Consider the following 27,539-nt stretch of genomic DNA (forward strand, 5'->3'; position numbering starts at 1 on the left):
CTTTTTGTTTTCTAGCGTATTAAAATTTGCGACTGCCATCTTTATGAACTTGTTACAAACTTTGTAAAAGTTTGTAATGAATCTCAGTTTGTGAAGTTTGGTTCGCTCATTGCTATTTATAGGTTCAAGAAATAGAATTTAGGCACTAGTAGACTACATTTGGTCCGTGAAAGTGAATGGATATGCTGTCAGTAACTCATCATGTTTCATCAACATTACTGCTCAAACATGATGTGAATGAAGCCTTATATAGCAGTCAGCTTACAACTCCACTGTGTTTGCAATTGGAAAATAGAGAAGGCAGATACCTTATTTACATGGGACACCTCCATGATGGTTGGTTCTGGGTTTGGCATGAATCCTTATTTTGGTGAACATTGCATGTGATTCTTTCTAGAAAAATGATTCTGGAATGTGTAGCCGGCCTTACCAAATATGCTGGGAGTTTTATTTTCACAACAACTTCAATGTTACAGGTAAGAGACCACTGCTGTAAAGCAATCACAGGGATTTAAGGCATATAAACATGGCAGGTATCCAGTCTATAAGTCGTAGAGCAGTGCCACCCAGTGCAAACACCACCGACTCTAGACTCATCTCCCATCTGAAAGTGAACAATGGTAATAAGTAAGCCAGCAGATTTCTGGGGCAGATAGCGCCATGTAAGCTTGTGGCTCCTTCTGAAGCTTCTTCCTGCTTCGCTGTCTCTGCTTCATGCTTGGGTAAATATTGAGAGTTGTTTGATCCACCTGTTCAAGGAGAGAAAACTGTACATGAAAGGGTAATTGCCTAAATGAGTAGTATGCAAATATTCTCCGCTCTGATCTACGGCCAAAGTCATGTGAACACAGTAAACAGGGATGTCCATAGACTTTATGTACATTTATTTACAGCTCAAGGGAAGAGCTCGGCAGATGTCGGAGATGCGTCTTCACTGGTGGCAGTATCCCATGGGTGAATGGTTTAGAAGAGAGGGGACAAGAGAACAATAGTGACTATTTATTAAAACTAGTACATAGGAAAGGAGACGTATAGTCAGATATTTGCTGCCATTACATGCAGATTAGCATACCTTAGTATTTGGAACTGAATGGACACCAAACTGTGCTATTTGTTGTCAGTCTCAGTGACCTATGCTCCACATTACTTTATAACTGAAAAAATTGGCACTTTTAACTGAGAATTTCTCGTATAGTTCTTATTGGTTTAAAGGGGTTATCCCAGCATTAAAACATATCCCTATCCACAGTATTGGGGAAAAAAATCTGGTCAGTGGGGTTCCGACCAATGAGACCCCTACTGATTATAAGAAAATAGGTCCCTTTCTCCCTGAGTGAATGCAGCTTCAGTGTGTATTACCTCTATGGCTCATATGGAGATAGCCTACTCCCATAGAAAATGAATTTAGCAGTGGCTGAGCATTTGCGCTACTACTCTGTTCACTTGGTGGACATCCAATGATTAAATACTTTTACCCTTACCCTGTGTGATGGTCTTGGGATAACCTGCTAAAATGAATGAAGGCTAGAGAACTGTCAAGGGTTATTATAGTTACCAGGATATTATGAAGTATAACCACCTTCTATATAGAGCCTTATCGGTGTGTATCGTATTGCTAACCTGCCTTAACTAGGCCTCCAGCTTTACAATTAGCTATAATTTTTCATCTTACTCACTTCTCTCTGCTCAAGCTGTCCCAGTCTACACAGCAAAGCTCACAGGAGAGCTGCAGATAATGTCAGATCCGTGCTGTGACCAGTGTCAAAATGGAAAACAGAATATGGTTCGGAACATCCATAGTTTATCACCAAAATGAAAATATAAGGCAATACTAAACTAGATTTGAAATAAATGACATTTCCTTTAAAGGAAATCTGTAAGCCATTTTGGGCTAGCAAAGACATTGGAGAAGAGAATGGAAGTATACCTATGCCGCAGCCGCTGCCACAAGTCAAATAGACAGGCTCTTCTTCTGCCCAGAGCTCCCTGCCTAGAGGGCTTTCCTGACCCCTATTGCTATGGTTGACTGCTTTAATAGTCATCCAATAAGAGGCCGTCAATCCAAATATCTTAAAGGGAACCAATCACGCTAAAAACGGCCATAAAGCTAAGGAAACGTGCTGGTACATTTTCAGCACACTTCCCAAACATACCCTTGTAGCCTGGTTCGCATGTACATATAAAATGCAAACTTAATTTAATAATTTCCTGCGCTGTATTTAAATTACCAGCTAAGTAGTCATCTGTGTGTGTGGCTGGGTCAGCTAGTCACGGTCCTGAGCGGGTTCCGGCGCTGCAATCACGCCCCTCTGGGCATGTTGGAAAGCGCTGCATGCTGACGTCACCTGGGGGCCGTAATTGCACATCGGCCGCGCTGATGTCTTTACTACGCCGTGCAGACGCAGTACAGCAGCGTCTTTTCCTGCTGTACTGCGCATGCGCAGCATAGTATGGACGTTGGCGTGACCAACGTGCAATGCCGGCCCCCAGGTGACGTCAGCATGCAGCGCTTTCCAACACGCCCAGAGGGGCGTGATTACAGCGCCAGTATCCACCCAGGACCGTGACTGGCTGACCCAGCCACACGCCCAGATGACTACTTAGCTGGTAATTTAAATACAGCACTGGAGATTATTTAATTAAGTTTGCGGTTTATATGTACATGGGAACCAGGCTACAAGGGTATGTTTGGGAAGTGTGCTGGGTGATGTACCAGCACGTATCCTTAGCTTTATGGCCTTTTTAGCGTGATTGGTTCCCTTTAAAGTGGTTGTCCAATTTCTTCTGTCCTGTGTGGCTGAACTGCAGTACCAGACAGAGCCAGCCCATGGACAGAGGTGGTGCTTTTTCTGAAGAAAAGCCAGTTAGCCAGCATGCATAATACATAGGGGAACTAATCGCTTCTCGGCCTTTTGGTTAAGATCAAGTGTAGTATCTGTTCTTATCAGTTTAAAATATAATATGTCGCCTATCTGGGGAACATATATTTCATGGATTTTTACAACAGGGAGATGAAAAAAGAGCTTGCTCTGTCCTCTCCAGGCATTGACCTGGTATTGCGGTGCTTCCAGGTTCAGTGCATCAAAAAATTAAAAAATACATAGGGGAACAGCTTTTTTTTTCTATTTACAGGGCTGTGTCACCTGTGGAAGGCTCACAATGACGTGTCTCAGACAGTTTGCAACATGAGGAAATTTGTCTATGCAAAAAAGAAAAAAAAAAGGAAAGAAAATAAGAGCTCATAAAATCCGGGAGTCGGGGAAAACCCGGCTGTAAATGTGTTCCCCCATGGCGTCACATTGACTTTTCTGTGAACTGTAAAATGCTGCCCGCCTGCATCCTTGATAGTCCCTTGATAGAGAAAGGTAAACTCTTCATGATTTCCAGACTTGAGCTACGTGACTTTTATAACTGATAAAATAATTTGGTTGTTGGTGGAAATCACACATGCAACAAGAGACACAGAGGGTCGGCACAGCTCAGCTATCCAATGCATAAGCAGATCACTTGGAAATTGGAATAATAAGGTGGTGCTCAACTCCTTGATGTCCACCAATAGATGACGACAGAGTTGTACTCTCAATAAAACGAATATTAATTTTTACGTATGAAACTGTGAATGATGATTTTACAAATATGTTTCCCCCCCCCACACTTATCGTATGCATATTGAAAGCCTGTGAGACTGATATTGTCCATTCTTGTGTGTATAATATTTATAAAAAAAAAAAAAAAAACTGCATGTGCTTTTCAGCTATGGGAAAGGTGGGGATGGTAAATCTGTGATGACTGTAGGTTATTATGTTAGCTTTTGGATAATTCCAGAAATCCAGATTGTGTATGCAGTAACCCCCCATGCTCCCTCTAGTGGTGACTTGAGACAGTGAAAATGTTAGTGTTTATCTTTTATTGCTATGTCTAAGCATTGGATTTGGAGCTCTGCTTCACAAAGCTCCCATCACCATAAACATTAGAAAACTGCTATGGGACCTATGAGGAAGGAGATTCCCAACTCAAGTGGGCCTTTCCCTTCCAGCTGTGTTTCCACTAGCGCCACTAGGTGCTTTTTCCTCTACAAGGGTTGAGAATAAAGGGCAAGGATACCTCCCTGCCATGGTATCAAGGAAAAGGTAGGCCACCTAAAACGATCCAGACATAAATAACATTACAAGTTTTTCTTTTCAGAGGTTCCTACTGTTTCCTCTCTCTGCCTTGTTCCATAATAACTTTTATTTCCCAGTAAACAGAATCCCCAATCTGTTTCCTTTGTTCTCTGATAGCCCACACACCTGCACAGTTGTCTCTATGAATGGCTGTGTTTATCAATGCATGTATGAACCCGTGTCCCAGTATCGGTATTTGTGTGTGAATTCTTTGGCCGGGGTGATGGAGCGTTCACATCTATCCTTAGTACAAGGCTAAAAATAGCTGCATTACACTCCACTTCATTCTGGTTCCTGAAAGCAGGAGATCAGGGGAAACCCTGTCACCTTATCCTCCTGAGGCTAATATTCTAGACTGCTGTTCTGCTATGGTATATGTATCTGTCTATAGGTACAATGAAGGGAATAGAGAGCAGTTTGTACTTGAATGGATCTAATACAGTTCTGACCAGTGATGGTTGGAACCAAACTTGTTGCCACAATGGACATACAGCTGATCTCTTTGCTCATTGGCTGAGCTAACCAATGTAACACACCGCCTATCTGGTATGGAAGTAAATCCATTGAGTGACTTGGGATTTGGCGAATAGCTAAATTAAATAAGGAGTCAAGTCTAAGGGGCATATTAGGTATTCAACCTTAAAGGGAACCAATCAGCCCAATTGGGCGGATATGGTTCCCAGGAGAGCTGTATAAAGCTCCTGCAGCAGCCGCGGCCGGTAGGTGCCGCAGCTGCAGCAGGAGCTTTATACCGGAGAAAAAAAGAGTTTTATTCTCTGGGCGCGTGACAGACATGGGCGGGAAAGTAGTCATCTGGGCAACTCCCCGCCCGTATCTAGTCACCGCGCTCTGCCTGTCAGCGGGCTCGGAGGGGATGATTGACAGGCAGAGAGGTCCGTTACTGGCCTCTCTGCCTGTCAATCATCCTCTGCCGCAGCTGCTGCAGGAGCTTTATACAGTGCTCCTGGGAACCATATCCGCCCAATTGGGCTGATTGGTTCCCTTTAACACGTCTACAGGAATCTGGACCTTGCTATGGGGAACCCCCCCAGCCACACATGGAAGATGTAGTAGGGTGTCATAGACTATTACCACAGGGCACCAAGGAATCAAATGCAAGATTGTAAACCTGAAATAAGCGACATATTTATCAAACAGTTGGTCATTTTTTAAAGTGTTTTCCATTCTAATATCTGCCACTTCTAGTGCGGCGGGAAGATCGGGTTTTAGTTTTGTTATGTGAACAACCCAACAAATTTACTAGGCATGAGACACATTAAAGGACAACTCTGGCATTGATAAACAAATGAACTAAAGCTCCAGTTGGTGTCTTCATTTTTTCTTCACTTCCTGGTTTGGGCTTTCCCATGATGCACTTTGTCTCCTGTGATGTCTAACTGAAGGGGCAGATAGGTGAGTGAAGCATATTACAAAGTCATATACCTGTGTAATGTGTTTCAATTACTGGGAAAAAGCTTTTCACCAGAGTTGTCCTTTAATAAATCTGGTGGAAACTAAAATGTTAATGTGTAGGGTTGTTGAGAACCTGACAATCTTAGTAAATGAGGACCAACATGTTGGTTCTTGGGATTCTCCATGCAAGACACATCTGCCCTCATAACTAAAATGACATTTATACATAAATTCTTTGATGACTTTGCATTCCTATGGACACTCGGGATGGACACTGTTTCAGAAGATTCTCAATGTTGGGACCGGTGCTCTACAATGTTCTTCTTGTAGAGGTTGTGGCCTCTAGACATGGGGACATGGGGGGGGGGTGAGGTTGTGATGTTCAATACCTACACAGTGTCTCCCCGATATCTTAAACACTGCAGCTATTGGACATCTTGACTCAGCACCTCCCCTTCACATCTCTGAAGGCTTACTTCCGTGACGTGGAAATTCAGGATGTGAGTGCCAAGAAGCAGAAGGATTTAGACTTCTTCTCCCTGGACAACCCCCTTTATTTTAGTTGTGTTAATTAAGTTGTGAATTAAGGTGAGGTCTTCTTAACGGGTGGAGCCTAAGATGCTAGACAATCTGTGTCTACTGGTTCTAGTCGTGTAAGTCATGTATAAATAATAGCAAGAACAGTAAAATGATGCCAGTATTTCTATGACTACCATAAAATAACTTTTCACTTTAACTGCTTTAGGCTTTGTGACTAAAATAAACTACGTTGTCTTCCTATATAGAAGAATATTGCAACACTGCTATATTTAGTATGGGGTGTTAAAGGTCCAGTGTGAAAAATCCTTTTAAGTATTTTCTTGTGATTTTTAACCAATATATCTATACGTAGTGTCCACACACAGATTGAATTACATTTATTACCCTCTTTTAAGTTGCTCATCCTGTGGTCACCCCACCGTTTCATAGACCATATGCATCATATGAGACAACTACGCAGAACAGCCAGGCCCCGGGGGGTTAAATCCTAGCTCACATAGAATCAATAATAGAAGCTATAGATCTATTTAGAATAAATATTCATTATGCCTGGGAATTGACACGTTATAATTCTTCAGGGTCACAGGCAGGGGAATGGCGTAATATAGTTCTATTAATATAGGTGTCTGGCTATTCATGGCACATTCATACATTACGACTATGATTATCTATTCCAAGCTTTGGCCGTTCTGTAATAGCATTGGGTTACACATTACATCGTATTTCTAGACTTGGGGATGCCATATCTGGAGGCTCAGCAGTGAATGTTGGAATGACTAAACATGTGTAGTTTGTGCGTTTCAGTGGAGCGCCTGTAAAAAGCTTTACTAGGTATGTGAGTAATTTTAGAGGCCCCATACAATATGGGGGCATGGGGAATATAGTCTATGGTCCCTGAAATATATGATCCGTTTTATGTGTCTGTCTGTGTGCAAAGGTCTTGCAAAACATCTTTATTGGGTTAATACCTTTGGATTGTATGACACACTGCTGCTCCCAGATGGCTAAGGTTGGGCCTAGGTCTCCTACTGTCAATATGCAATAAAAAAGATATCTGTCACTATAAAGACTTGTAGAGGATGACCATCCCTGGACCCCATGGGCAGAAATTGTGAAATGATCAAATTATCAAATAAAATGCTCCAGACAAGTGACGTAATATGAGTTACTAAAAACACGTACCATGTCATATCCTGTCCTGGGAAAAACCAGATAGCTCCACCGGCACCGGATTCTATGGAGAACTAGCATCAAAATCTGCAGGTGTCATGCATGGATTCTGATGCAAATTATGGTGTGGATTCACCATAGACTTTACCCTTATAGCTTTATCCATAGTCTCAGGACAACCCCTGAAGATGCCTGGTTACAGGCGAAACATGTCAGAGAGAGATGAGGCTTTGAAATTGCCCGTTTTAATTGGATTATTACCAGTGCTCGCTTTCCTGGAGCCACTAGCAGAGAGAGTAGTAGTAGTTAGTGCTCTTTCTGCAGAGGCTGCTATGCACACAGAGCTGCTAACAGCTACCCCTACCCCTTGTATTGTTTATCCTTATAAGAATATAACTGGGGGAATGCCTTTTATCAATAGAGCTGCATGTGTGCTGGATCAGAGCAGGGGGAGCAAAGGCCAGAGCTTGGAAGGAGAGCATTGCAATTCCCCTTGTTACACTCTAGAATACCCCTTTATGTTTGGACGAAGTCGCGGGCCGACCATGATATTTATTTAAGTGCGAATGCGGTGTTTCTGGCACTGTCAGTGGTGTGCATCTCCCAGCGATGTGCACTGATAAATGACATGATAAATTGCTATCATATGATTAAACCCCAACCCATGTAATAGTCAACTCCCCAATATTACCCCATGTAGTAGCCAACTCAACCAAAATTGCCTGACATACTAGCCAGCCTTCCCAATAGCGCCCAAATAGTAGCCAGCCCCCCCAAGTGTCCCATATACTAATATACTAGCCAGCCCTCCCCAATAGTCTCATATACTGTAGTAGCCAGTCCTCCCCAATAGTCTTATATAGTAGCCAGACCTCCCCATAGTCTCTTATATAGTAGCCAGCCCTCGCCAGTAATCTCATATAGTAGCCAGCCCTCCCCCATAGTCTCTTATATAGTAGTCATGGTGGGCCAGATGTAATTCAAACTCTGAATTGCCTGGCGGGCCAAAAATAATGCCCCTGCGGGCCAGAGTTTGACATGACTGACCTAGAGTATCTGTGCCCTAACTTTACACCACCGCTCCATCCCTCCTCCCCACCCTCCTCATCATTAGGAATGCCACTGGCAGGATTTTTCCTTTTCCTCTGCAGTAAAAACTACACAGGTGCCTTAACGATCCAGCCCATGTGCTGTGCTGACACAGCTGATGAATAGGAGAATACCTGCCTGGAGCATTCCTAATGATGAAGAGGGCGGGGAGGAGAGATAGAGAGAGTGTGCCAGCCTAATGCATACACAAACTAAGCCCCGGCTGTTGGGCACGGAGCTGTTTAAAAGTTGTTTTTTAGGACAATAACTGCATCCCCTGCCGAACGGACCCCAGGACAGATCTTGGATTAAAAGCAGCTATAAGATGCAAGTGGTTTGGGGGTTCAGATTGTGGGTACAGAGTCACTTTAAAGTGGTACTCTGGTGAAAAAAAATCTAATTAACTGGATACAGATTTGTAATAAAATTTTTAATTAAACTTCTATTTAAAAATCTTCCGGTACATATTAGGTGCAGTATGTCCTTTAGGGTACTATTACATGGAGCAATTTTTAACGATTAACGATAAATGATCACAAACGAGATTGTTTATCGTTTACCTGAAATCGTTCACCATATTACACAGAGCGATAGTCGTTATTGTGATCGTTACTAAGATCGTTTATTCCTTCTGATCCCAGCAAAACAATGAACAATGTGCAATTACACTGAACGATTAAGTGAATAAATGCAGAACTTAAGCAATTGACCGTCGAATTACAGAGAACGATTAGCGAACGATTAACGATAATTTTAGGTTCAGATCTATATCAACGCTCATCGACATACAAACGATTTTTTGATCGTTGCCTGCAATTACACAGAATGATTATCGTTTAAATTCGACCGATATAATGATTTTTCGCACGATAATCGTCCCGTGTAATAGGGCCCTTAGGAAGTGGTGTATTCTTTCCAGTTTGACACATTGCTGCTATTGGGCTGTTCCTGACATAAACAGAGGTGGCAGCAGAGAGCGTGCCTGACTGAAAAGAATATACCACTTCCTGCAGGACATACAGCAGCTGATAAGTACAAATCTATATATGTATAACTTTGCTGGATCAATTGATTTGAAAATCATATTTTTTTTAGATGGAGTACTCCTTTAATTCATTATTCTGGATGAAACTTATTTACCACATTCAAAAGAGCATTGATTTACAGGTAAGGTGTCTGAGACTACAGCTCAACCTATAACCTCCTTTCAGTTTATACATTTTTATCTAAGTTCCCTTTAAGCAGTAAAATATATGTGAAAGGTACGTCTGTATCTCCAGCAGCCTGCTAATGTGTCAGGTATCTGAGACATAGTATTTATGATAAGATCGAAGCACCTGTCTGCTTGTGAAGGAGGATTCAAAGAGCGCCTTACGTTTCACCTTGCAGGAATGAAGGGCCACAATCCAGTCATTGAGAATGTATCACTGAAACCAATCTAATGATTAAGCGGACAATTTGTAATGACATCATAAACATTTGACATCATCAAAGAAGCTAAAGGAATTGTTACCAGAAATATCTGCATAATAGAGGATGACTGGAAAATTACATAAAAGTATTAGTAAAAATCGACTCTTTCATTGTGAAACCCTTTTTTGTGGTTATGACCAGAGGATAGCTATGAAATGGGAGCAAAAGAAGTACGGAATTGACAAAATGAAAGCAGGCCTCTATGTGTAGTCCTGGTTTAGATCATCAGAAAACCATCTTGTTGTTGGCTGTTTAAGGGGTTCTCCGGCGCTACAAAAACATGGCCGCTTTCTTCTAGAGACAGCACCACTCTTGTCTCCGGTTTGGATGGGGTTTGTAACTCAGTTCTATTGAAGTGAATGGAGCATAAAGGAGAAGTACGGCAAATTTTTTTATTAAAGTATTGTATTACCCCCTAAAAGTTATGCAAATCACCAATATACATATATTATGGGAAATGCTTATAAAGTGCTTTTTTCCCTGCACTTACTACTGCATCAAGGCTTCACTTCCTGCATAACATGGTGATGTCACTTCCTAGATAACATGGTGATGTCACTTCCTGGATAACATGGTGATGTCACTTCCTGGATAACATGGTGAGGTCACTTCCTGGATAACATAGTGAGGTCACTTCCTGGATAACATGGTGATGTCACTTCCTGGATAACATGGTGAGGTCACTTCCTGGATAACATGGTGATGTCACTTCCGGGATAAAATGGTGATGTCACTTCCTGGATAACATGGTGATGTCACTTCCTGGATAACATGGTGATGTCACGACCTGACTTCCAGAGCTGTGCGGGCTGTGGCTGCTGGAGAGGATGATGGCAGAGGGATGCTCAGTGTCCCTCCAGTGCCCTGTGTCCCTCAGTGTCCCCCTGCCATCATCTTCTCCATTAGCCACAGTCCGCACAGCTCTGGGAGTTGGGTCGTGACATCACCATGTTATCCAGGAAGTGAAGCCTTGATGCAGTAGTAAGTGCAGAGAAAAAAAATTCCCGTAATTAGTGTATATTTCCCGTAATAAGTGTATATTGGCGATTTGTATAACTTTTGGGGGGCAATACAATACTTTAATAAAAAATTTTCGCCGGACTTCTCCTTTAATTACAAACCACACCTGAGCTGGAGACAAGAGAGGTGCTGTCTCTCGAAGAAGGTGGCCATGTTTTTGTAGCGCTGGATAAACCCTTTAACCCCAGGAGCTGTAGTTGCTTTATAGATGTTGTTATCATTGATGGGCACCAGAGATTGTGCTGCTGCCTGCCATTAACTCCTTGAAGCACACAAACTATGGCAATTAAAGCATTTAAGTGTGTCAGTGACAGGAGTGGCTTCTGTCACTGACTGTTCAGAACCCCTGCAGTATGACTGCTAGGGTCCCGATTGGTTTCTCGTAACAGCCGGAGGTCTCATACTACCTCCATGCTGTCTTATTGGTGATCTGTTACTAGTAGTGATGAGCAAATAGTGAAATATTCGAATATTCGATATTCGTAAGAATATCTCCCTGATATTCGACTATTCGATCGAATATTCGATCCCATTAAAGTCTATGGGAACAAGTATTCGATTATTGAAAAACATCTATTCGACCACTTGGAGGTTCACCAAGTCCACAATGACACCTCAGGAAATGATGCTAACACCACTGGAATGCAACTGGGACAGCAGGGGAAGCATCTGACACCCCAAAATCGCAGTGAGACCCCCCAAAAATTGCATGTAGGTGCATACAGGTGAATTACCTGGTTATTAAAGGGTGTATGAATATTTTATAGGTACAGCTGGTCGGCTGTATTATGTAGCACATAGCACTTGGTAAACAGAGTGCCTTATAGTAGCACAGCAGACTGCTTGTACCACCTTGTGTATTTATGTATGACTAGCACTGGAGGAACACACGTACTACTCTTTTTTTTAGATCTAGCAGTCTAGCACGTATCAGCAGCATAAAGCACTTGGTGAGCAGAGTGCCTTATAGTAGCACAGCAGCCTGCTTTCCTATTTATGTATGACGTAGCAGCACGTAGCACTGGATGAACACAAATACTACTCTTTTTTTTAGATCTAGCAGTCTAACACGTTTCAGCAGCACAAAGCACTTGGTGAGCAGAGTGCTTGCACTACCCTTTGTATTTATGTATGACGTAGCAGCACGCAGCACTGGATGAACACACCTACTACTCTCTTTTTTTTAGATCTAGCACTCTACCAAATATCAGGAGCACAAAGCCCTTGGTGTACAGAGTGCCTTACAGTAGCACAGCAGCCTGCTTGCACTACTCTTTAATATTAATCCTTTAGCCCTCAGCAGCCTGCTGAACTGACCTGTTAATTAACTCCTGTCTATCCAAAAGCTAATCAGTATTCCTCCAAGTTCTCTCCCTCACTACCAAATCACATCTGAGGGCAGAACAGCAGGGGCTGTGTATATATGTTAGTGGGTCATGTGACTATGCCATCCAATCATTGTTATTCTTGTTTCTCGCGATGCAACGTACACCAAGGGGCTGTGGCAGACTCCCTGCATGTTGATTGGCTAAAGAAAACAGGAAAACAGGGATTTGAACGCTCATCAAATATTTATCGAATATCCAGCGTACTATTCGATAATATTCGATCGAACAGTATTCGCTCATCACTAGTTACTATATTCTGCCTCAGACTAGATACAAATCACAAAGCCACCTCACTTCTCTCCTCAATGTGGAGCACATGTCTGCCCTCAGTGTGCTCTTGCAGTGTATGGGCCCCATAGCAGCTGCCATTACAGATATAACCATAGTTATAACCATGGCTCTCTCCATAGGTTTCACAACATTGACTCTGCCTATACTTTAACCCCTTCATGACACAGCCTAAAATGGCCTAAATGACCAGGGCCATTTTTGCATTTAAATTTTTTCCTCCTCACCTTCTAAGAGCTATAGCACTTTTATTTCTCCATCTACAGCACCATGCAAGGGCTTGTTTATTCAAGAACAAGTGGACTTTATAATGGCCCCTTTCAATCTACTATAACGATTTATGACGGAACCCCAAAAATATTATTTCCGGCGTGAAATTGGGAAAAATTGCAATTGTGTGACTTTTGGGGGATCCCGTGTCTACGCAATGCACTTTACAGAACAACTGACATGATATCAGTATCTATACATCAGTCAGAATACAAAGAGAAACCATGTGTATATTGCTTTTCTAATATTTACAGTAAAACGTTTTTTTTTTTGCAAATAGTTATGATTACAATTGTGACTCTTATAATGGTTTCATTTTTTCACCTATGGGGCTGTATGGGATGGCACTTTTTGCACCATGATCTCTAGTTTTTATTAGTATCATATCGTTGTAGATTGGATGTTTTGATAACTTTTTACAATTTTTTTTATATATATAATGTAACAAAAAAAAAACAGCAATTTTGATGTTTTTTTTTCCCTTTTCCTTTACGTTGTGTGCAAGAACACCGTTGTTATATTTTAATAGATCAGACGATTATACACGCTACGATATATAATATGTTTATTTAATTATTTTTACATGTATTTTTTGCATAATGGGAAAGGGGGTGCTTTAAACTTTTATTGGGGAGGGGCTATGGGGGATTTTTATCAAGGGCTTTGGGCCTATTATTAGGTGAATAATCGGATTTACACCCATTTTTGGTCTAAGTTTTGTTTGCGAACCAGTATTTTACCAGTACTTTTTTATCTGCCAGTTTTGAGTATTCACCCAAAAGTTCACATAATCCGGGATTAGCGCCCAACTTATCATTTGCGACTTTTTAAAAAGTCGCCTAAAAAGGTGCAGGCCTACGTCTGGTCGGCACCAGGTGAATATGCTTGTGCAATTTTTGCAACTTTTTACTTAGATACATTCACTATGGCAGTGCTACATTTTAATAAATCAGTGACAAGATATTGGAGCAAAATATACACCAATCCACATTAGACTCCTTAGGAAATGTCCCCTTATGTTTTTATTTTTTTAACTTTTTAAGTCCACCTGCGGACTAATTAACGGTGATAGCAGCTGGTCCTCACCCGCTATGAAGCGAGCTCCTGAACTAGCAAATACTGGCATATGGGTATGGCATGGGTCGTCGGATCACAAGCGTCCATGCCGTTCCCTTATGGCATAGGTAGTCTAGAAGTTAAAGGGATTTTCCCCGTACAGGCAATCCTTTTAACATGAGAGACACTAGGGGGCTTGGGCCACTGGCTGTAAAACAATGGAGCAACACCTGACAAAACCCATGGGTTATACCCCGAATATTATTATTAAAATGTGCATGCCTTTCTAGTAACAAATGTAAGGGAATATTTTTACTTGTCAGTGCCCTTTTAAGCCCATGCACGGTAGCGTATAATAATATTCTTAAGTGTCTAGCTCTACTGCTTTGATATGTGGATTGTCAGCCAGGTTCTGTCATCTCCTAAACTGAATCCATGGATATCTCCATCCTGCCGCAGTCTGTCTCACATCATCTTGGCTCTGTGTTTACAGTGTTAGGGATTTAGCTTATATGACTGGATTGTCAGCCTGAGAATTTAGCACTGAAAGAAATATAGGCACAGAGAGATCAGACAACTGGGGCGGATCGGAGGGGTAACTTGAACGGGTGGTGGAATGGACAGAGGATCATCTATAACACTCCCTCTCAATCTCCTGCTTTAGGCTATAAGTGTTTGATGACAAGCTGTGAAATATAGGATAACTGCAGGAGGCCTACAGCTGTGCAAGACATAATGGTATTAGTAGCACCAGATAGTCATTGGCAGAACACATTTACTTATAGGGGAAGTTGTCCTAGTCAATAAATCCACATATCCTGAATTGCCCAATATACCGGTCCCCATAACTATGGAGTTTTACATGTAAAAAGATATTTTCCATTGCAGTTTAGGAACAGGTTCTTTAGAGTAGTCAAATATTGTAATGTTTTAGAAGCAGCATTGTAATGCGTAATGGTACTGAGAAATACAATTGAATAGGGTATGTATGCTGCAGCTCAGCCCAACCTTAGGACTCTTTAGCTTAGAAGGAAAACATGATTTTATAACTTCACAAACATCCATCAGCTAAAAGTGAGGTATCCTTTGTTTTTTCTTCCTATCAATTATCTGCTCATGTCTGCAGATCTGAGCACAATGTCAAGCTGACAGATTCCCTTTAAAATGTCACTGTCAGAAATTAATAGTACAGGCGATTTTAAGAAACCTTGTAATTGGGTTTATTACCCGAAAAATGCATTTTTATAATGAAAAAGCAGTTCGAAGCTCTCCCCCTGTCCTCGTGGTTCTCTTATGGAGAGGGGAGGGGTGGAGGGAGATGAGGCACCAAAACAGGACAAAAAAGAGTTAATTTTACAGCTACATCACCGGGCTATCTCCTCTGAAGTCAGCACTGACCTCTCTGACCTCTGAATACTGGCTTTCACACAGGTCCTGCTGTGTAATCCTTTGTTTTCTGTTCTCTGCTGCCGACTAATCTCCCTCCTCCCCCCTCCCCTCTCTATTGAACAGACAGGGCTGACTGATGTAAAAGAGTCGTGATTTCCTGATAATGAGCAGTGGATGAGAAAGAAGGGGGGGGGGGGGAGACCTGGGGAAGGTCTTTGAATGCAGGTAATGGCATATTTGTCTAATAAACTCACTTACAATGTTTCTTAAAATTGCCTGTACTATTGATTTCTGCAAAAAAACAAAACAAAAACAAAAACACGTCAAATACGTAAAGTAAGTCAAAACCCAGCTTTTGGGTGAACATTCCAGTGATTGGTGAGGTCCTATAAATTTCAATGGTGAAATCCTCAGGCCAGTATGGAATAAATAAAGAGGAAGAAAATACTGCACCATGGTTTAAAATTTTTACATGGTTCCTACACTAATGGACATAGGCATATTGCAGGCCTGGGGGGAGTGAGGAAGGGCATTCCTGTATTTCTTTATTCTCCTAATACAATTATTTTTTCACCTTTTAATCTGTTCTCTAAAGGGTCCTCATGCACCTTAGGCTTGTCAGCTGTCAATCTAAGGTGTATAGGGCTCTCTCGACCGTCCACTGACGATGATGATGTCGGCGGAGATAAGGGGTTAAGTGCGATTGAAAATCCCTGCCCAACCCCTTTGTTTTAGGAGAGATAAGATACAGCCAGAGCTCTCTCACTGTGCCTAATCCTTCCCTTCCCCATAGAGAACACAGGATGGTTTGGTCGTGCCGAATGTTCCTGTGTATGGGGAGGATGGGGGGTCGGAAAGGGAGATAACTGACAGCCAAACGATCGTTCCGCCATCTTTTATTGAAGGAGCAGAATCCTGAGAAAAACGAATTACGAGTGTGAAATAGCTTTAGCCTCTCTGCTTAGTGTGCAAACATTGTAACTATAGCATAGAGTGGACCTGGCTTAGGGTCCTATTCCAGGGGCCCATGGGGGCCCGATCAATAATGTAAACGAGTGCCGATCTGCTAGATCGGCGCTCGTTTACTGGGCCTATTCCACGGCCTGATAATCGTTTAGCAAGGGCTGCAGAGACATTGTTACTGATGTCCTTGCAGCCCTTGTTTAAGGGTGAGTTCACACGTAGAGGATCTGCAGCAGATTTGATGGCGCAGATTTGAATCTGCAGCAGATCCGCAGCAGATCTGCAGCAGATCCGCAGCAGATTTGATGGCCCAGAGTTACTTTGCATTGAATCTGCAACTTCAAATCTGTGCCATCAAATCTGCTGCAGATCCTGTACATATTAACGCACCCTAAACACAATTCAGAGATCCTAGCCAGTGATTGGCTGAGCGATCTGTCAGCTAAGACCAAAGCTGCTGCTGTGCGCGGGATCGGGAGGGAGAAGGAGCGCAGTAGAAGCCCTGCAACATGGTTAGGTAAAGTATGTTGCTTATGGAATCGTCGGTCGCCCACCGCTCATCGATATTCCTCACAGCAATGCGTGGTCGGTGCCCGATGATTTTAGATTTGAACCTTAATGTACAATCAGCCAATGACACGATCATCAGCTGATCGTTCTCTCTATTCCATGGAGCCATAATCGGACGATTCGCCCGATTATCGCTCTGTGGAATAGGGCCCTTACTGTACCTAAAATACTGTACTTATAATGTAAGCAATTGTTCTTCGTTATCTCGGGTTGGCTGAGTGTGTCTGCGGATCCCACGCTGCCCTAGATGATCTCTCTTCAGGGGGTGGAGCAGAACCGGATGGTTTAAGCTGCTGTTATTGTTTGGAAGCTATTTTAGGAATCTGATTACTGAAGGTGGGTGGTGCAAATAAGTGCAGAATAAACATTCGTAAGGCTTAAGAGGGAGGATTTAAGAGCCTCAGGTGTTATACATCTAATACTTAACTCTTTTATTGCTAGAGACCAATTGTCACCGGCTGATCGTTTTTTTAAATGCACAGAAATATTTTTATGGGGACATTAAGATTTATAGATAAATAGATGTTTGCAGCTGTGTAGTGGTAGAGGACACGCTTTTACTGACCCAGTGACTTCTTCCCCAATGCAAGAAAAACAGTAATCTACAAAGACTATGGGATTTAAAAGGTTAAAGGGGAACTGTCACGTTGAAACTGCTGTTCAACCTGCAGGCAGCATGGTACAGAACAGCAGGAGTTTAGCGCTGTGGAATCTGTTGGGGATATGCAAATAAATATTAACTTGTCATTTATCTGTGTAAATCTTGGCTTATTTTGGGCTAAGTAGTCAAGTGGGCGTTCCTACTCGGAGATTGACAGCTATCTTTATATATTAATATGCATGTAGAGAACTGCCCACTTGAGCAAAGTAGCCAAGAGAGTGGTCCTATTTAGCAGATGACAGCTCTATCTTATACACACAGCTTTCTCAGATTATATCTCATACACACAAATAGCTGTCTCTTTAATAGGACCGCCCTCATGACTACTTAGCCCAGAATGAGCAGGGAATTGCAATGTTAAACGAAAAGTTATCCTGAAAAATCACACACAACTATATATCAATCTGCTCAGCTCCTTCTGCTCTATAACATGATGTCTGCAGGTCGGACTACATTGTCAAGGCGGCAGGTTCCATTTAATGCACATTGCAAAGCCACATGTATGGACCCTGTATGTTGGTGCAGGAATCTATTTTATGCACCTATAGGTGCTCTTTATGCAGACATATGGGGAGAGATTTATCAAACATGGTGTAAAGTGAAAGTGGCTCAGTTGCCCCTAGCAACCAATCAGATTCCACCTTTCATTTTCCAAAGAGTCTGTGAGGAATAAAAGGTGGAATCTGATTGGTTGCTAGGGGCAACTGAGCCAGTCTCACTTTACACCACTTTACGCCATCTCCCACATGATGTCTCTCAGGCATTGAGCACCACAATAAGTATGAATGCAATACACTGTATATATACAGTACATGTATATGAAATGCGACCTTATGCATGCACCCACATCTAAAATTCTAAATTTGTTATTTGGGGGTTAATAGCTATTGGATATAATCAGATGGAATCAGATATAATGTCTAGGTGCTTTGTTGCCTTTGTCCCCCAACCAATGAAATATCCTCATACTCAGTGCCCTAGGCAAGTGCCTACACTGAGACCTTTCATCCTGTATCGGATTAAAGGGGATCAGTTGTTTGCCATCTATGTGTATACTTGTGATGTGGGGTGAACAGGTTGTTTATCAGTAAACTAGTTGTCATCACTTTTGTCTCTTTACATTTCTTTTTTAAACTACCTGAACTCTTCCTCATTGCATTTAAGTGGTGGATTCTTTCCAGTCTGACACACTGCTCTCTGCTGCCACCTTTGTCCATGACAGGAACTGTCCAGAGCAGCAGCAAATCCTCATAGAAAACCTCTCCTGCTCTGGACAGTTCCTTTTACGAACATAGGTGGCAGCAGAGAACACTGTGTTTGACTAAAAAGAATACACAACTTCCTGCACAACATATAGCAGCTGATAAGTACTGGAATACTTGAGATTTTTGTATAGAAGTAATTTACAAATCTATTTTTTTTTTTTAGTTGATTGGAAAGAAAATATTTTATTGCCAAAATACCCCTTTAATAGAAAGAGAGGTTTACATGGTGTCTTAGAGGTTTACTATGGTATGAGAATTGTCTTCTTAAAGGAGAAGTTAAGCCATTTTCAAGATCTCCCAACCAGCAGGTGCAAGGGTGAACATACCAATCAATTATTGCTTACCTCTCCCTGTGCCCGCGATGTGCCGTGTGAAAGGGTCCGGGACCCCTGTCGAAAGGCATTTTCTGATGATGTCAGGGAAATTGCCTGCATAGCTGATTTATTGCATGCTCAGCCAATCAGTGACTGCAGTGGGGTCCCGCCCCAGCCACTGACTGGCTGAGCAGGCTGTACGTCAATGACATCGGCAGTGCAGAAGATGCCGGAGCCCGGTGTGGAGATCCAGCTCTGTAGAAGCACAGGCAGAGTTGAGTTGTGATAATTTGTTATGTTTCCCCTTGCCATTTTGTGGTGGTAAGTACGTGTAAGAAGGTTGGTAACAGTGTGCTGTTTTCGTCCTACCCACGCGGGTACTGGCTAAGACTGACTACTTGGGGACCTGGCAGAGAGCCAGGGCCCAGACGGGACCGCTATGGAGAGCTATCTAACTTGTGTCCTTCCTCCACACCATCTTGAACGGAAAAACTCATGCTCCTCCCCCATCCATGGGGCTAACTTCCTCAACAGCGTGTAGGGTGCGCTGTGATTGGGTGAAAAGAGTGCAATAGAAGAACAGAGAGGAGAGGTGATAGGAAAGAAGAAAGAAGAAATCCTACTGCTTTACAGATTCTGGTAACACACAAACACAATAACCCTTTGCAATCCTTCAGCTGTGCAGCCTCTACACACTAATATACAATACAACAACATCTAGTGGTCGACTCTTTATACTACTCTTACCATAATAAGACCACAAAAAGTACAGACTTTTGCGAAGGGTGTATAAAAAAGTAACACCCCTAGTAGGACATAACAATTTGATATTTTTTTCTCTCGGCCGGACTTCTCCTTTAATCTTTACCATGCAGAATTGTTCAGTAGGAAGTCATGTTACATTGGCTACAGAGGGTAAAATATAACCTGGACCAGAATGCTTGAGTAGGCTGCAGGAACGGGAAACAGCAGTGAAGCGTGTGTAGGAGGGGAGAGCAGCGCAATGAAGGAAGACACTATCTTACAACTACCACCTCGCCACAACCATATCATTTGTGGTTAGCTGCCGCAGTAGCTTTATTCTCCAGGACATAGAAGCTGCGAGCTATGTCTTATGTAATATCAATTAGCTCAATGCTTGTAATCAGCAGCAGACCTTATAAGAAGGAGGAGGTCATGTTCCAGTGTCTGCCTGAAGGAGAGCATGTTTCAGCGTCTACCCACACACATGGTTTTCTACCTCCTGTGGTGCATGATTGCCGTCTTCTCAGTAGTATAATAAGGATACCATTACACAACTGTCTGGTGGCAGTATTTGTCATCATTGGTCACTTGTGATGTTACTGGGATATCCTGACCATGTAGTGATGTGGTTATCCTGTTCATTACAGTGTCACATGGTCCGTCACTTCCTTGTAAGTGAGCAGGTCCAATGTTTTTAGCCCTAAACAGGTCAGATATCTTCTCCATTCATACATCCCCAGTGTTTAGTGATCGCTGTACGTTGCATAGAGGCTGTGACCGTAGTGATTGCATGAATATGGATCTATGTGGATTCTGCATCTATTCCTGGTCTTGGTGACATGTCTGAGACTGACCTCATTGTTTGAGAGATGGTTTTATACTGTGATATATATATATATATATATATATATATATATATATATATATAGTTTTTTTTCTTAATTTAATTTCAGTACATTATTATGGAAGCTGCCATCTTGCCTGAGGTTTTGTTTTTAATCAGCATGGCGGTATGCATTTCCTCAAGCCCCATAGACATAAGGCCCATTACACGAAACGATTATCGGCTGATATCAGCCGTTACGGCTGATAATTGCTTCATGTAAAAGATGACAACGATCAGCTGACATGCACCATGTTGGGTGATCATTGTCTTTCAACAGGCTGAAACACAAACGATCAGCCTAGCAATGATCTGCTGCCGTTACCTCCTATGGGCTCCCCAGACGATCTAAAGATTGTCTGGGGAGCCCCCCCACAGCTCCCCACGCCCCCCCCCCTGCACTTACCCACTCATTGACGGCGAGTGTAATAGCTGACAGGTCGGCGCTCACTTGCTTCTCTGAATTGGCCCGTGTAATAGTGTAATAGGGCCTATAGATACAATAGTCTGAAGCTGATCTATGAACATAAATGAAAGAGGTTTCTGGGCATGCTATGTGACCTTTGAAGAGAAGGGGGTCAGATCAGAGGTAAATGGTGTGTTACCTGTATTCTGCTGTCACTCTCTAATCCTGACGGTGATCATAAGGAGGACACTGCCGGAAACTGATCTGTACCGAACAGGCCGCGTCAACTTAATATTAGATCTAGTGGTCAGAATGAAAAATAGAACAAAACATCAAAATGTAAAAAAAAAATATGTTTAAAATATAAACTTGATTTTCGGATTATTACTATTTACTTCTAAAGATTTGAATCGGGGTTTATGCCTGCCACAACCCCCCCCCCCTTTCCCCGAGACCCAACCCCCTCCCCCCCTGCTCGCCCGATGGGATATTGCAGACGTATGCCAGGGAGTAGGGGTGAATCTGCACCTTCTCCATGGTATACGCCTCGGCGGTAAGTTTATTGAATGTCCCCCTGGATCTACCATCCCATCATATGGTGCTGTATGTCAGAGACACTTTTGGCTGTTCTATTGAGCCTTAGTTCAGCCATGTGCTTCTGTTGATGTTGCACACATATGATACATGTCTATACACCACAAGTACTTGTATATACTAATGCATAGGCTGACAATTATGTAAATATATATATATGCACATGTCTAAGACAACTCTCACGTCATGATGACAACTTTCAATATTTTTTTAATAAGTCCCAATAAAATAAACCTTCCTTTCTATATAGCCTGGCGTTCAGAATTTTAATATAGCTTTCTTGTTTGCATTATTACAGAGCCATTTAGTCTTACATCACTTCTAAATAAATGATCAGCACTAAATCCAAGTGTGTGCACTTCTCCGACTCTCTTCTCACCCCGTGTAACACGCTGGAACTATTTTCTGACTGTCTCATTTATTTTGATATTACTGCAATGGACTGAGAGGAATTTTTAGAGCTGGATGCTTTGATATGTGATTTAAGTGTCTAGACATTCAGCAGCAGCAGAGCGCACTGGTAGTGGGTGGGTTAATGCCGCACGGAGATATATCTGGAGTATAGTACAAATACAATGTGACAGATTTGGAGCATTGCATTAACTCTGCACTTAGCTACACTGAATTATTTACTAGGATTGCTTCACATGCGCCAAACTAGAGGGACAAGGTCTCACAAGTGTTGCAGACAGTGGGATACTTTAAGAGGGGACCCCTAGCAATAAACAAGATGGTCTCCCCATAATTTTGTTGGGTTTTGCCACCAATGACAATCGAGCTCAATGTTTGTTTCTTTTTTACAATCCGTGCAGACAATAAGAGAAGCTTAGGGTTAGGTCACGTATCTTATAAACCTATATGAGGTCACGTACGTTTAGTGTGCTGCATTTCCCTCCACTTTAAGGGGTTCTCCAGAACTAGAACATTGTTCTAGAATTAGAAAATAATTGCCTGTTTTAGCGTTACTCAGCTCTTTTTTCTTTAATCTGCATTAAACACTTTGGGGGACATTTATATAAGTAGTGCTGGTTGCGTACGCCACGGAGAAGACACAGATTCCTACCTTCTGTATGGAACGATCGAAACTTTTGACATGTCTCTATGACATGCCAAGGTTTTTTATGACGACAGTTACACTTTAATAACTGCCCCACTTTTTCTCTGCAAATTTACAGTATAGGGGACATTTATTAAGACTGGTGTAATCGAACACTGGTCTTAAATGAAGCCCCATCCCCATTTACCCTGACGGTTTCACTAAGAAATGCCCGCCTCTTGGTGAATCCGGTGGGACCTGCACCACGCCTCCTCTTTGTCTTGCGGAATTTGTTGGCGCTGTACAAATAAATATTATTATTGTTGTTGCGCCGCCCCTTCCCACCCATGAGGTAAGCAGGGGATACGGCTAGCGTACGCCATGGTAAAGGGGCAATTCTTTGGATTTTGACAAATGTAGCCCTATATCTATAAACCAGTCAGATCAAAGCTTTTAGAGCAGTGGTAGGTAACCTAGACAACGAGCTGTCAACAATAAGCAGCATATCAGGAGAAGGAGGCAAGCTTGCTAAATAAATGTATATGCAAAAATATATAACCTGATGAGAGCTACAAATATAACTATGTTAGTTGAGATACGAATACCACTTTAAGTTTTCTAATTCTAAAAGTATTATTAAATGATATCAGGTCCAACCTTTCTTTGTTGTATCCCATAGTATATCTATCTATATAGCATAAGGTGCAGTAGTTAAAGTGTCCCTGTTGTTATAACTTTCAAGATCTAAACCAACAATAGATGTGATATAAAGCAAGTTTGCAATTTAAATTCTTTTTTTTAATTTTTTTTTTTTTACTTATCATGGAAAACACAGCACTTCCTGTTTTCTGACTGTTCTCAAAAAACAGGAAACAGTCAGAAAACAGGAAGTCCCATGTTTCCCAGGCCATCTGAGCGCTCACAGAGAGGAGGCAGTCATGTGATTAACACATTGAGCTGTGACTTTCTGTACTGGCCAGAATTCCTGTGTTTAGTCTGTTCTTTTCAACCAGCTCAAGTCAGAAAATTTGCCCTCAGGAGACTGGACCTGGATTTCTGGTAAGTATAGCTCTGTTTTACAGCATGATAACAACAACAAAAAAATAATGAATGTATATTGCAAACTTGCTTTATATCACATATCTACTGTTGATTTAGATTTTGAAAGTTATAACAACAGTGACACTTCAAATACTAAATAGCGTCCCCCCTATGTGTGTAGACGTGTCACCTACTTAGCTATTGAGAATCTACCTATTGAGAAGTCTAGGTGACATGAATTTTCCTCAGTCAGAAACAGCAGCTTAGTTCCACTGGTTCCATTAATCATTATTTACCCGGATTTTGTATTCTAGGAAAATATACACAACTAATATATGAGATCCTCGGTGTCAAAACCAGAAGTAACCTGGAAATATCAGGACACATGGCCTACTCAGCCCCATGTTTACTGTGTGGCTATAGATGATGTGCAGATTAGACTACGGCATGATTAACAGCCACCCGCAGCCGGTCATCTGGTGGTAGGAATAGAACTAGACAAACACTCATCTGGTGACAGATATTTGGGAAGTTTAGCTTACTGAATGATGTGTAGCCCATTCTGAGCTTTTTGGCCTTATTCCACGCTGCTGACCAACTTTGCGTTAGAAGAGACGACGCTGCTCTATAAACACTTCGACATCTATCATTTTGCGTTATCGAATGACATTACACACAAACAAGCGGCTGTGTGGCGTGTGGCTTTGACTCACAGTCTAGGAGCAGGGCATAGGAAGGGCAGTCTGCCTTACTGGTCAGTGGTTTAGCCACAGCCTGGAACCAGGAGATGTGCTCTCCATAATCCTGACCCTGTTGCAGCAGAACAGTGTGATACTGTGTTTCTGGGTCTATGTACTGTCTAGGGCTCCACAGATCAGCAGCCTCTGGACTTTATAAACTGAAATCCATCAAAGAGCTGTTGAGTTTTGAGTGCAATGTTTGTTCAGTCAACAGAAATGTGAGTTTATATAAAAACATCCATAAAAGCAATGAATGCGAACACAGAGGCCATAGTCTTAATAATGGCATTTAGAGAAACACACTACTTATAGCCGGAGACAGACCCCTTCCCTCCCTTTGGCTGTCAATGGCCTTAAGACTGGAAAGAACTTAAAGATACCCTCCAGACTGCCCCCTATTTGCCTCAATAAATGTGTGATAATAATCTTTTTTCTCCCTGGTGGTTTAGTAGCCTGTTCTGTATATTCATTCTGCTGTATAAATCAGCCTTCCATACTAGTGAGAAGCCAACTTACCCAACATTCTGATTCATCCGAATTGGCATTTGACTCCCGGTGGCAGGAGAAGTTGGATGCAGGCTCTAAGGGCCCTATTACATGGGACGATTATCACGCGAAAAATCGTTATATTGTTCTAATTTAAACGATTATCGTTCTGTGTAATTGCAGGCAACGATCAGAAAATCGTTCGTATGTCATTGGTCGTTAATTTAGATCTGAACCTAAAATTATGGTTAATCATTCGCTAATCGTTCGCGTTCGTTCGCTCAAGTTCTGCACTTTTTCTCTAATTTTTCAGTGTAATTGCACATTGTTCATTGTTTTGCTGGGATCAGAAGGAATAAACGATCATAGTAACGATCACAATAACGCATCTAACCATTAATGTTCTGTGTAATATGGCGAACAATTTTAGGTTTACTATAAACAATCTAGTTTGCAACCGTTTATCGTTAGCTGTTAATCATTAAAAATCGATCTGTGTAATAGGACACTAAGGCTGCTACGAAAATATAGGCTGTATCAATGTTTTCCAGTATTCCCTGCAGCCAACTTCTACCGCCAAGCGCTCAGTTTTTGATGAACCTGAACATTTGGTAAGTTCGCTCATCACTACTGGATGCACTGTTTTTCTGGTCAGCCTGTCATAGACTTGTGATATACATATATATATATATATATATATATATATATATATCTCAGAGGAGAGACAGAGCTGCAGGGGATGGAGTGAGCAGCAGCCAGAACTAATAAGGAGACAGGAGGCGTGTCTTAGACTACCTTAGGGCCGCATTACACAGAATGATATTGAGGGGGAAGCGAGCGCCTTCCTCCATGTTCCTGCTCTGCTCGTCCCCCGCACGCGGGGAGCTGTGGGTGAGGGGGTGATGGGACAATCCTGAGATCGTCTGGGCTGCCCATTGAAGTCAGTGGCGGTCTGCTGCTCCTATTAGATGGCAAGATGAGCATCAGACCATCACTGTCATGATCAGCCATTTTAACATGCTGAAAGACCCTGATCAGCCGGCATTGTGCCTGTTGGCTGAACAGCTGATTGGCTGATTTTAAAGGACAACTTCGGCCATTTGTTTCCTGCCAATTAAAACATTACAAAATTATGTAACCTTGTAATGTGCCTGTAGGCACTATAGCTGAACTGTAGATTAGAAATATACTACTGTACACTACTAACATATGGTATATGTTAGAAACAAGCTGTAATGCTGCTGTCGAGCATTTCTGGACTTTTGGTATGAAAGAGAAACCCTCTAAGGTTTTGGGGGTTTTGAGTATATTATAAAAGTGTGATCAGTTGGATCTTATTGCTGGAACTTCATATCATGCAGTTAAAAGGGGCCCTGCCTTACTTTGTAGGGCTATGTTCACACTGCGTATGAGTCCGGACGCATTTCGTACGCCGCCGTACATGTGCGGCTGAAACTACGGGCGTGGGAAAAATCGACATGCAGCCGGATGTGTATGAACCGCGAACATACGCCCGTAGTACAGTTATGCTTCCCTAGCTTGTTTCGAAGTGATCTGAGGCAGGTCATTTACTTGGAAATCTTCGCCCAGCCCAATAAACCACACAGAACCTTTTGGATCTAAAAATCAAGTTCAATTTGGCTGAAATAAGTACTTCGTACGGGACCACATGGAAATCCACGGCCGTGAGTTGGAACATTTCCGTCCTCAAACAATGGTCTTGTTCATTTTTGGCGGCGCCGCATACGATCCGGCCGTAAGCTCATACGTAGTGTGCATTGTGCGGCTGTATATCGTATCCTTTCAAGCGAATCAACCTCAAAACTGCGTGCGTATATTCGCGGTTCGCACTATGGCCGGACTCATACGCAGTGTGAACATAGCCTATAAGTGTATGTGGTCTCTCTCATTGAGAGGAATGGAAAATTACTAAGTGCTTTTGGTTTGACATGTTATAAAAGTAAAGGCAAAGGCCAGTGTATAATGATTGATGGTTAATGCATATATTAGGTGGGTTCTGTTTGAAAAGAGGATTCATGACATCACAGCAGAGGCATGCTGATGTCACCTAAGGAGTTTGTATTTAGTTATGATGCCGGAGCAGGAGTGTCAAACTACAATGATCACATTTTCTGGACAGCCAAAGCCAGGCATGATGGGAATTGTAGTTTTGCAACAGCTGGATGGCGGTTAGTTTGACACCTGTGTGCTAGAGCACTTACATTTCCTATATTCATGTGACCAATACTGGTCATAAGTAAGTGGCCACAAGCCGTATATGATGACATTACTGCTAAGACCCTCTATATGTACAGTATGCATTGCTGTAGGAAAATAACAAAGACTGTGAAGAACCCGGCACCACTTCACTTCCTAAGCTTTGACAACCCGTTTACTATCCGACCCCAGAGAAGTCAGAATTTTTTGCTAATTCCATGTAGAATTACAGATGGGGTTCCACTGCTGGGCCCCATCTTTTTGGAATCTGTGGGACCAGTGTCCTACATAACACATCTTGGAGGAGATTTATCAATCATGGTGTAAGGTGAAACTGGCTCAGTTGCCCCTAGCAACCAA

The 27,539-nt window shown here is 42.2% G+C and overlaps 1 long non-coding RNA gene and 1 other non-coding gene across 2 annotated transcripts; one reads left to right on the top strand and one right to left on the bottom strand.

Moving 5' to 3' along the window:
* Nucleotides 1-484: 484 nt before the first annotated feature.
* LOC138782914 (uncharacterized) lies at nt 485-21,359 on the bottom strand. Its single transcript, XR_011361594.1, has 3 exons — nt 21,265-21,359; nt 21,066-21,177; nt 485-749 (listed from the first exon to the last, which is right to left on the bottom strand). It is a non-coding gene; the product is annotated as an uncharacterized lncRNA (long non-coding RNA).
* On the top strand, nt 2,897-3,087 carry LOC138781822 (U2 spliceosomal RNA). Its single transcript, XR_011361542.1, has one exon. It is a non-coding gene; the product is annotated as a U2 spliceosomal RNA (small nuclear RNA).
* Nucleotides 21,360-27,539: the final 6,180 nt, after the last annotated feature.

Source organism: Dendropsophus ebraccatus, chromosome 1 (genome assembly GCF_027789765.1).
Source record: "Dendropsophus ebraccatus isolate aDenEbr1 chromosome 1, aDenEbr1.pat, whole genome shotgun sequence".
NCBI classification, from domain to species: Eukaryota; Metazoa; Chordata; class Amphibia; order Anura; family Hylidae; genus Dendropsophus; species Dendropsophus ebraccatus.